This window comes from Calliphora vicina, chromosome 4, assembly GCF_958450345.1.
Source record: "Calliphora vicina chromosome 4, idCalVici1.1, whole genome shotgun sequence".
Lineage (NCBI taxonomy): Eukaryota > Metazoa > Arthropoda > Insecta > Diptera > Calliphoridae > Calliphora > Calliphora vicina.
This window is the reverse complement of record NC_088783.1, coordinates 65,815,205-65,828,332: the sequence shown is the minus strand read 5'-3', so window position 1 is coordinate 65,828,332 and position 13,128 is coordinate 65,815,205. Positions and strand designations below refer to the sequence as shown.

Here is a 13,128-nt window from a genome sequence, read left to right as displayed (position 1 = left end):
ACACGTATTCAATGGCGAACACAAATCAAGTATTCTAAAATATAACACAAATTTACGCAAGATTAAAATTTGCCGTCATTTATGCAGTTTGACAGCTGATAGTTTATGACTAAATGATTCTAATACAATTTATAAATTTAAATGTCCGCTTTTTGATAACATTAGCTCTTTTCAATAACTAAAAGTTGTTAGTAGTTAGTAACAATTGTTACTGGAAAAGCGTTCATTAACTAAAAAAACTAGCAAGTAGAGAAAAAATCAAGAGCGAATAAATTTTAGAGAGTGTTCTCTTGTTGCAAACTATTACAAGTTCTATTTTGAACTCGTAATAGTTAGCAGCTTATATTTCATATGTTTTGTGTTATTGTTTTACAATTTTATTTTTGTGCTTAAAAAATACAAAAAAAAGAATTTTCAAAAAAATTTAAGAAAATGTGAGTATTATACATTTTAAAAGTAATAAAACAAAGAATATTAACAAGAAGTGAAACGCTGTCAAAAAAAACCTAAGTCGGTTGTCAAAAAAAACCTAACTATATGTATATATTAGTAATATATTGTTTATATGTATTGGTGAAAAAACCACTTTCAAACACACATAGTTGTAAAAAAGCGACCTTAAAAATTATAACCAAATTTAATTACAATTAAGTATAAAAATTCGAACAATTCTCAAATTATTTATTTTATATTTGACCTGGAAAGGTTTTATAAATAGATTTTCCATCTTTTTATTCAATAATGTCTGCAAAAATTAAACTTATTTGAATTTTGTATTAATTTTTAATACGAAATTTTATAAATGTGTTTTTTTCAGTTTTAATTTCAACACCCAAAAATTGAATGTCAAAAAAAATAAAAAAAATATATTTTTCGTTTGTGCAAAATAAGCATGTTTCGGTTAATTTAATGGTTTAAATCTGTAGAAAAAAATTAAAAAATTGTATGTGTTTGTGAAAGTGTGTGTTAGAATTGCAATTTTATCGCAATTTTCAATAAAAAGTTTTGAAGATAAATCTCTCACTCAAGTGTGTTGAATTCACATACTACTTGTATGTGAGAAGAGAGAGAGGTTGTTGTTGTAGAAAAAGAGAGAGCCTTCCCTTCTTGTTATTCTTTGCAATAAAATAACACAGAACAAATTATATTTCAATTCAAAAATGTATCTCATATTGAACTGGTTTCAATTATTTCATAATTAAATCAAGTATTCATTTGCTCAAAAACAAAATTTCTTGATATTTTCTATTGAATTTGATTATTTTGACAATTGAATACACAATTTTCGTTATTGGTTGAATTTCAAATACAAAAATTATTGAATAGATAATTTTCGTAATTGAAACACAAAAAATAACAAAAATGTGTTTTCAATTACGAAAATTATCTATTCAATAATTTTTGTATTTGAAATTCAACCAATAACGAAAATTGCATGGCATAATGATTTACAGGTAGTCCCAATTCTACAACAAATACAACTATACAAAAACAACATGGATTTTGTTTTTGTAAAAATATTTTCTAAAAGTCAAACAAGTCAACAGCTGATTAAAAAAATTAAAAAACAAAATAAAAACCAAATGATTTCTTTCTTAACAAAATTTTAAAAAGAGAATTCTTAAATGAAATTGGTGATACAAAGTGACGAAACTCTTCAAGATTTTGGGGTACACAGATAGCATCATAAAAATACAAGGAACATGAGTCTAACACTAAGCCAGGAACTATGATTTAATTAAAACAAACTGTGTAAAAAGCTTTGGGAAGTTATTCAATGTTCCAACCGTCAGCAGATAGTATTTGCTCCATAGGTGATCTATCCAAACGTGCACAATTGGAACATCAATTAAAATATTGTCAGCTCTGAAGAGCTGTAGGGGAGAGTATTTCGTTAGCTTAGTTCGCAAACGCGACAAGTCCATTATTTATTAAAGAAAGATAAGTTTCTGTAGGCATTACTTTTATTTTTTAGCAAAACAAAATTTGAATGCTTTTTGTCTCTCCTGTAAAATTCCTGAGCTTTCTGCACAGAAGGCTCAGCATTTGGCAAAAGTAGAACTTTATTACCAGAACGTATTATGCTGGTAGGTAAAAAATGTTCCTCGCAAATAAGTGCCGTTGCCGAAAAGATTTTGCCACAAATTTGGCCCCACAATAATCTTTTTTCGGGGTCTTTTGGCATTCTAAACAATGTTCCACCACCCTTTTCATATTTTTTCTTGCAAATAGTGCAGGATCGCATTTTGAATTTAAAATATTGGTAAAATTTCTTATAATTTTACTTTTTCTAACTGAAAACAATTTTAAATTTAAATAAATTAACACTGATAATTAGGAAACGGAAAATACAAGTAAATAAACTTTGACAGTTAGAAAATATAAAACAAATCGAACAAAAAATAATCAGCTGGCTTATTGACTTCACCTGTAAATAAATACATCTTGGAAAATTGTATATTCAATTGTCAAAATAATCAATTTCAAAACTCAAAATTCAATAGAAAATATCAAGAAATTTAGTTTTTGAGCAAATGAATACTTGATTTAATTATGAAATAATTGAAACCAGTTCAATATGTGACAAATATTTGAATTGAAACGGTTAAGGAAATAGTTTTTTCTGTGAAGAAAATTGTGTGTATAAAACAATTGTTACTGGAAAAGCGTTCATTTACTTTTTACTATTTTTGCGAATTGAAGATAGTAATTTTGTAAATTTTGATTTTATTCTCTCGTTGCAAGTATTTACTGGGAAAGTAAATGAACAGATATACGATTTTTTGTTATACCAGACGTATGATTAATATTAATAACCAGGTTATTTTAAAAAATTATCCAAAACTTGGGCAATTGTTGTTGGATTTTAAAAATAGTGTTAAAAAATAATATACTTTTGGCTATTTATGTATATTAAGTATAGTCTTTTCCCGCAATTTTTCATTTCCCGGGGAATCGGGATTAATTTTGAAATTTCCTGGGAACCCAGAAATTCCCGCCTAGGACAAATTAGTAAATTTTAAGAATACAAACTTCGTTAAAACCTAAAAATATCTTTGGTTTTAAAATATAAATAGATACAAATAAAATATCCAATAAAAATTTAATATAAAGAGATAAACTGACTCGATTTCTATTTTTGGTTATACACAAACCTGACACCATTTGTATCGAAATAGCTTCAATTTCCATCCGATTTTGTTATACTTTCGTTAGATTCCAATTAATTTTGTTAATTCGCAAAAAATATATAATTTCATTTTTTTTTTAATTTTGAATTGGCAATGTTCAATCAAAAAATCAAAAATTTGGTAAAAATGCTAATTAAAACTTGAAGAACATCCAATTAAACACCCAATTAAAATTGAATTCCATATTTTAGAGAAAGTCATGTTCAAAAAACATCACATAAAACTAAGGAAAATAATTTCTGGGAATTCTCGCACAATTTCCCGGGATTGAAAATTTTGCGGAATTCCCAGGACTGTCAATTACTATCAGTTAATGTAAACAATTCATAATTTGAAAATAAATTCTTTCTTATTCTTTTCTTATTTGTTACATATTTATATACAATTTTGTTAATATAAAGCAATTAGTACTTTCACAAGTTAAGCTTTTATTAGTTTATGTTAAACATTTTTAAATATCTCAAGAGTTTCAAAGAAATCTGTTAAAACTTGCTTTAAATTAATATATTTAAATATTTTAACGACTATTTTGTAAACAAAAATAAACCTTTATAAACGCAGAAAATATCCTTTAATAAATGGTCTTCAAATGGGGACTTCCAATATTTGACAGTTGATAACTGCCATATTTTTTTTTAGCTACATCTGTCGAATTCAATTTGTTTTACCATATCACCTTGGATGGATATAGTGTTCAACAACAGAATGGGTGTTGTCTGCTCTAAGACTAATTTTCACTAATCTACATGAGATTCGAGAGCGCACAGTGGGGCTGAATCATAATTTTTTGAAATAAATATGACATTTCTAAACGGCTGCTCCGATCGATATAAAATTTGACGTGGGCATAGCCAAGGATTTGTCGAGTTTAAGTTAATAAAACTGGCCCTACAAATGTTCCAGGGGTGGCGCTATGGGGGCTGAAAGTAGGGAACCTTCGATATGTAAAATTTTTAAACACGTGCTATTTTTTTGTTTCCCATCCGATTTGAAAGACTTTTATATTTTTGGAAAGCGCTAGGTCTTGAAATAATATGCTTGTGTGGGCTATTTATTTCTTATAGTTTCCGAGCTATATGCATTTCAAAATTAAAATTTTAAAATTTTACCATACCTTGGTTCGCTTTTTTTTAAAAATATAGGGCGTAATTTTAGACCGAATGGACTCGAATTTTTTTGTTAGTTAGACAACTGAACTATCAAAAAATTTTAGAGTTATATATCCAAAAAAAAATAATAGATTTTTGCTGTTTTTTGGGCGAAAAGGTGACTAACACTTTTTTTATTAAAAACAAACTTTCTTTAAGAATATACAATAATTTTATGATTTTATGTAAGGTAACATTATGGAGAACTTTTTGAGTTTAAAAAACATGTCTTGTGTTTCTAATATGTGCCCCTACGAGCTTCGGAAATCAATCTATTTGTTATAAAAATTTCAAATTTGGTCCACATGTTCTAGAATCCCAATGCTGGGATCAGAAAATGAAAAGCAGTTTTGGTAACCTTCATGTGTTCTCTATATATCCTCAAAGTATTTTCCCAGTCCCGAAGAAAATATGGACTCTATGGGAAAAATTTAAAAAAATAAAATTTTTGGGATTTTCGCTCCAATTTTTAGGAATTGCGGGATTCCGTTTGATGTTTTGACAACTTTTTTTACACTTTTTTATTAAGGATGACAAATTTAAAAAACGTTGAATATTTCATTTAGTTTTGTTAATAAATAACGATTTTATTACATATTTATTGGGTTTCTAATAGTGTTTATAAACCGGTTAACCGAAAAACCGGTTTTTCTTCCAAATCTCGGTTTTTTGCGAACCGGTTAATTTAAAATGTTGATTTTCGGTTAACCGGTTTATCCGGTTTTTATCACTCGGTTAACCGGTTTTTATAATTTAGGACTAAAATTGATAAATCTCACGTTTTTGTGCATTTTTAATATTCATTGTATACACATTATTGGTCTGATTTGAAACCTAAACTGCTGATTTACAATACAAACCTCTTTAGATTAATGTTTTTAAGAATTACAATGATTCTAAATAATAGATGACGATGAGTTTACTTAAAAACTTTTTTGCACATAATGAAACTATTAAAAATTAAAATTAAATTCCGCATAATTCTATAAGTTTAGGCTAAATCTTACTAATGATTCATTAAAAACTTAGTGATGATCTTACCAAACGTTAAATTGAATTCGATGTACATACCTTCCTTCAATAAATTTGACTTCATTAGTGTATTTTGTTCTTAAAATTTTAATTTATTAATCATTTCGTTAGCTTCTCAGAAATATTACAGGAGAGACAAAAAACGTTCTAAAATTCATTATTTGAAATATTTATAAAATCTGATAATGGAGTTTTTTATAATAACAAATAATCACAGCTAAGAGAAAGTGCGTTTACATCTTATAGGTCCTTTTTTGGAACTTGGAACATTTTGTCTTTCATATCAGAAAGTAGAGGTGAAAATAAATTTCAAAGTTATCAAATATTAAATTAAAAAAGTGATTTACATTTTTTGGTTGAAATTTAATGAATAAACCAATAATTAAAACAAGTATTTTATATTTAGTAACATATTTATACTCATTTCCATTTGACTGAGATAATAATTTTGAAATTTTTACAAAATAAAAGGACTTAGCACTTTTGTATATTTATAGTTATTTAATATTAACCATTTCTGACTACTAAAAATTAAAAAAATTAAAGCTGTATATACTTTATTGTACATTTTATGTTTTCTACACATATATGACGGTTAACCGGTTTAACCGGTTTTTTCGATGTCGGTTAACCGAAAAACCGGTTTTTTAAAAAAGGCCATTTTTCGGTTAACCGACAAACCGGTTTTTTAAAAAGTCGGTTTTTTATAAACACTAGTTTCTAAAACTGAAATTTGTATCAAAATATTAATAGAATTGCAACTATTAGAAAAAATTTGATCCACCAAACCAATTTTTTTTTGTTTAGATGAGTTAATTTTAAAAAAAATTTCGAATCAATATCTCAATTAGATTAAAAAATATGCCACTTTAAAACTTCGTCCTTAAAAAATATTGTACTTTTCCATAATAAATTTTATTTTATAAAAAATAAAACTTTTTGTGGAATTTTGTCTTTGTGTTTGTTGTCTAAAAGTGTAAAAAAATCAGAGTCTAATTTTAAATTTTTTGAAATGAATACCCTTAATATTTTATTCACCAACAAGTCAATGGTTCTCACATTTTGTACTAAAATAAGATATTGACTCGAATTTTTTTTGCAAACGTGGTAACTCCAGTTTTATGAAAAGAAAGATTTTAATACAGAATGCCAGGATGAGTAAAAATACACCGTTTGCATAAAAAACTTTCCAATTATTTTGATTTTTCTCGTTTTTATATAATGAAATACAAAAGTGCATTTTGTGGTATGTAAACGTGCTATGCCCATTTTATTTCATCAAAATTGCAAAACTATTCTCTCAGTCAAATGGATTTGACTGTTACTAATTTTTTGGAATTAAATATTGGATAATTTGGAAATTTATTATCATCTCAACTACTGATATCAAAAATATTGCCTTTTGAGAGTAACTTTAGTGACAATAGAGACTTTAAATCCAATAGAAAAGTTAAAATTATAAAAATATAGACAACAATTTATAGGATAATATGCTAGTCCACTAAAAAACGAAACAAGTAAAAGAAATTTCCAAAAATTAAATTATAAGTTGACAACGCACTTCTTCTAACCTGTGATTATTTATCATTAAAAATTATACAAAATAAGTGATAAAATTACATTGATAGATTTCAAAAATATTTAAAACCGATTGAAAAGGACTTAGCACGTTCTGACTAGAATTTTTCACTTAATTTTTGCACAGTGATCCTAATAAGAATTTTTACTGGAATTCAAGTTGAAAGCAAGTGTGATTCAAGCCTTGAATTATAGTCAAGCAATTGAATTACAGTTGTATTACACTTTAGTTCAATAGCATGCTCCAGTAAAAATGGAAACATAAATACAAGCCATATGTTTTTTTTTTAATTTTTCAAGTTTAAAATATAATTACATTTGCATTCTAGCCAAATTCCAACTATAAACTTCTGAAATGCAATTGGAAATGGAAATGTAAAACAAACACTTTTAATAATAGTATTTTAAATCCAATTATTTAACCAACCCATTTAACCAACAAGTTTTTGTTAAATGGCCACACCTATTGTACATTGAAATAAAAGCTACAGGCTTCCCTAAACAAAATAAAAAACATTTATAAATACCAATACATCATAAATTGACCCACATATGATTCAAGGTTAAATTTCCCCCTTTTTTTGAGACTCCTTTTAGAAAAAACCACGTCATAATTAATGACTACGTAGCGTATAAGTACTTATTATTTAATTTATACGCACTGTGTTGCTAATACGTCATGTGGTACTTATTACTAATTCATTATATTGATTAGTAGTAATTTATATCAGTTTTTTTTTCTGTTCCATGCATGTTTTGTAATAAAATCATTTATAATGTATGTAATTAATTTATTCTCTCTTGTTATTTTTCTTTTTTGTTGTTAGTAAAAAAAAGCAAAAAAAAATAAATATTCTTCACCGCCAAATTATATGAATATAAACATATACGATAAGCAAAAAAAAAAGAAAACGATGAAAATAATTTCTCACATTTTCATTAACATATTATAATATATAATTCCATTAGTTGTCAACGAATGTTGTATGTGGGTATTGTAAGTCTATGTAAGTACATAAGTATGTTGTTAAATACATGTAAGTAGGTATTTTTCGTAATTTGTTAACAAAATGTTAACACTTCAGATGTTTTGAATAAGGTTAATATAAAGACAAGTTAACATTTGAATTTAAATAGTTCTTGCAGCAAATTTGAGATTTTAGGTGGCCGATGAAGGTCTTTCTCAAATTTGCTCAATGTCTGTGCACTGACTGTGTTGTAATTCAAAGTTGCTTGAACTTATAAATACATAACTTTCATTCTTTTTATTTTGTTTTATTGCTTTTATAATTTTTTTTATTTGCCTCAGGTTAAAAAGTAATGTAATGTTAAATAAATCCAAAAAGTATAATCACTTTGTTTTCTAGGTATTGAAGCTGCACGTGAAGCAACTTAAGTAAAGTTATTAAGGCAATTCTGTTAGTTTTAATGCCAGACAGTTTTTTTTAATATCCATTATAAGAAAATCCCAACATATGTTCATATTTGAGGTTAAAAAAAATACTTTTTTGGGAATAAATATCAGAATTATAATCTATAAAACTTTATCATAAAATCGTTTAGTAATTTCCAACAAGATCTAGAAAATGGCAAAACAGTTTAAGAAAGATCTTGGAATAGAACTCGACTGGAGATTAACGAGAAAAAATAGATGATCTTTTTGATAAGGAGACTTTGGATCTTAATAGGACATGGGCTCTAATATAACACAGAGGAACAAAATTGACATTTTGGTTTGGTGCCGCGGAAAATGTTTTTGTTAAAACATGTATGGGACATTTCATAGTCAAAACTATCTTTAGTTTTTTTTGATCAGCTCTTGTTTTTAAGATATCGCGGTTTTAATTTTTTTGGTTATTCTGTATTTTTTTCTCTTTTTGTTTGATTATTTCATAAATGGAGACTAAAATTAAAAATTCATTTTTGTACTGGTATTCTACAGAAAATTATCTTTTCTTTGGAATCAATTTTGTTTATCTAAATTTCAGGATATATTGGTGATATCGCAAGGATGTTGAAAATTAACTTTTTTCAGTTTCATCCTTATAAGTTTGACCTATGGTAAAAGGGTTCAAATTTATTTCACTATATACAATAAAAACATATCAATAAACTAATTTATATAAATATATTGAAAATTCGCTGAAAATATACCAAACTATTTGGCAAATAACTCAAAGTTTTACAATATTTTTCATAAATTTTTCGTATTAAAAAATTATACAAATGTTCGTAACTTGAATGTTTTACACCTGCAAGATTATACATAAACTAAAGTTTTAATCAAAAATGTTTTTTTTTTTGCTTAATATAATTTCTCTTGATACATTATTTCATTATGGATAGTAAGATGAGATGCTGTGTTAAAGATCCTAATATGTTTTCTTACATTTGTGGCGAATATATATTAAAAGATCAGCGAATATCAATTACATGCACTGTTCTCCAATTGTGTTTTGCTTACTTTGGTATTCAAATTATCAACTTAGACAATTCCTGGATACATAATGTAGAAATAAATCTATGTATATGTTTGTAAAAATTAATTTTTTTCTATAAATTACTAGTATTTTTAATAAAACTTTCAAGACATTTTCACCAAAAATGCTGTAAATCACGTAAATACAAAATTCGATTTCACATTAGATTTAAATGTGTATTAAGAAATAAGACTAATGACTACCTAAAAATTTATTTATAAAAAAAATTGTTTTTTAGGATGTAAAATTTCATTAAAATTTTAACTAATTTTTCATTTTAATTAAAGACTATGTTCGCTATAATTCCTGAATGTTCAGTTCTAAATTTTTATTTAAAATTTTCATAATGCACAATTTTATTCAGGATAAAGCTAAAATAGTCAAATTTCAACTTTCCTGAAAGATCAGACAAATATGCCAAAACATCCATTAGAATTATTATAGTCAAAAGAAGCATATGTTTACATAGACCAGCCTCATGCTAAAAAAATTTCACATTCTTAGCTGCATTACCCAATTTTTTAAAGAAAAACACCAAAAAATAGGGTATTCAATGAAAATATAAAAACCGCGGTATTTCGAAAACGCGAGCTGACAGGAAAAAAACAAGTATAACATAGTAATGAGGGTTCAGCTTGTACAAAACGTAGTTCAAATCTCGGGCACCAAAATCTCTGTTCCGCAGTGTAATCTATTGGCCGTACACCAGCATTTAAGGGCCATTACTTACAGATACTTCCAGTGCAGAATTAAAATTTGTTGGAAATAAATCTGGTATTTCTAAACTGCTAGTCCGATCGGCATAAAATTTGACGTGGGCGTAGCCAATGGGTTTCAGCCCCCATTGGGTAGGGGTAGGGTACCTTCGACATGTAACATTTTTAAACACGTGCCATTTATTTTGTTTCCTTTCCGATTTCAAAGATTTTCATATTTTTGAAAGCGCTAGGTCTGGAAAAAACATGCTTGCATATGATATTTATCTCTTATAATTTCCGAGCTATAGGCCTTTCAAAATTGATATTTACAATGGTCCGCTTTTTTAAAAATATAGTTCGTACTTTTAGACCGAATGGACTCGAATTCCTTTGTTAGTTAGACAACTAAATTATCAATTAAATGCAAAAGATTTCAGAGCAATACAAATTATGGATCCAAAAATAAACGATTTTCAATATAAAAAGAAATAAACAAGTAAGAGAGCTATATTCGGCTGTGCCGAATCTTATATACCCTTCACCAAATTATACTTTAAAATAAATTTTTTTAAATATTTTTAGGTAAACAAAATTTAATTTTTATACCCTCCACCACCATAAGTGGTGAATGAGGGTATATATAAGTTTGTCATTCCGTGTGTAACATTGAGAAATATTCATCTGAGACCCAACAAAGTATATATATTATTGATCCTTATGAAATTCTAAGTCGATTGAGCCATGTCCGTCTGTCTGTCCGTCTGTGTAAAACACGCTCACGTCCAAAATACGCAAACAAACTTAGTAGAGTTGCAAGAAAAGTGTTTATTATTGTCCTAAGCAGTTTGGTATTGAAAATCAGCGAAATCGGTACAGTGAACCAAAGTTATGAATGAAAATGTGGGACAACCTCAAAAAAAAATTGATAATTTTCACATATTTTTGGACATTTTTTGTAAATATATTGCAGCTAATATCATAAAATTTTGCACTCGTTACTTTTATGATAAAAGGAGTAACTCTGGTGAAAATTATAAGAATCGGTCCATGATTTCTCCTAGCCCCCATACAAATTTCTTCCCGAAATATCGTTCTATGGTCTATAAATGCCTACAAAATAGGAATATCCACATGAAATTCAGCAAAAATAAGTTTCGTGGTAAAAGAAATTATATTACAAAATTTTTCGTGGATCGGCCCATATTTGACCATAGCCCCCATATAAAGTACACTTCCGAAAATCTCTTAAATAAGCATAAATGTCTTATAAATATCGCTATCAAGTTGAAATGTAACTAATTCTATGAAGATCGGCCGATAATTGGTTATAGCTCCCATATAAGGACCACTTCCGAAAATCACTAATATCCTCATAAATTTCTTACAAATATAGTTATCAGGTTGAAATTCAAAACAAATTTATTCAATATATACAAAAATCGATGTATGATGATAGGCCCATAATTGGTCATAACCTCCATATAAGAACTACTTCAGGAAAACACATTACCGTGCACAAATATCCATAAAAATCTACACTCAACCAAAATTTTATACCGATGAGTAATTTGTATCCAAGAATCGTACTACAAGATTTTTTAAATATTGGTGCATAATTCGGCATAGCTCTCACATAAGGTCCACTCTTGTTAATAGCGTAATAGAAATTCTACAAAAAAAGCCCTTAAATACTTAGGATCATAATAGGTCATAGCATCCATATATTTAACCAAAATGGTACACAGATCAGTAATTTGTATTCAAAAATCATAATACTAAATTTTGTGAATATTGGTCCATAATTGGCCACAGCTCTCATATAAATACATAAAAATCACGTAAAAATATTTTATGACAATCGAATGATAATAGGTCATAGCTCCCGCAAAAGTCCCACAACCAAATATTTTGAAATTTGTCTAAATATATTTGTATACCCTTTTTTTATACTCTGTTTCTTCACTTGAGGTTAAAAGGGAAAAATGTTGATCCAAACGTATTAATAACTGTGTCAAACGTTCTAATAGGAATTTCAGTTATAAATTGCTGAATTAGATAAAATTGTTTGTACATTTGAAATAAAATATCTTCTGCGTAAACTAGTCTTTCTAACAATTGTTATATTATTTCAGCTTTTATACCATCATATTTAGGTGGAGGGTATTTAAGATTCGGCACGGCCGAATATAGTACTCTTACTTGTTTTTTTAATTGTTTTTCAAAATTTTTTAGAATTTTTTTTTATTTTTTAAAAAAAAAAGTTTTTTCAAAATTTTTTTTATTTTTTTTTTTTTAGTTTATAATTTTTTTTTTGGAAAAAAAATTTATGACAAAAAAATTTTTTGATGAAAAAAAAATTCGGGTTAAAAAATATTTTTCCCGATTTTGACCCATTGTAGGTCCAAGTTATCTACATCGTTGCAATGGACTTTGAAATATCTATCATTAGATATCCATATTGTCTATATTAATGACTTAGTAATCCAGATATATATAAATCAAAAATAGGTAAAAAATCGAAGTTGGTTTTTCCTTATATCTCAGCCATTTGTGGACCGATTTTCTCGATTTTAAATAACAATCGAGCCGGAAGAATTTCGGAGATATTGATGTATGAATCGTGTACATATGTAAGTTATTTGGGGGCTTCGGAAAGCTGATTTCAACACACAGACGGACATACGGACATGGCTATATCGACGCCGCTATCTACAACGATCCAGAGTATACATATATACTTTATGGGGTCGCAAATGAAAAATGTATAAATAACAAACGGAATGACAATCTTATATATACCCTTGCCACTCATGGTGAAGGGTATAATGACAAAATTAATATGATTGAGAACGGGATAGTAAAAATCAACAACTATCTATCTATTTACTAAATAGACATTCTGATCCTTCATAATAAATAGATCACATTGTAATTACATTGATTGCCAATACAATGGAAACATTTTTTGGCAACTATCAGGCCTGTCACGAAATTCCATTCC

General features: G+C 27.3%; 1 protein-coding gene across 1 annotated transcript in view; it reads right to left on the bottom strand.

The window, feature by feature from the left end:
• The window catches only part of LOC135957467 (otoferlin-like), a 171,905-nt gene that overhangs the window by 32,408 nt on the left and 126,369 nt on the right, over nucleotides 1-13,128 (bottom strand). The gene's annotated exons all lie outside the window — the stretch shown is intronic.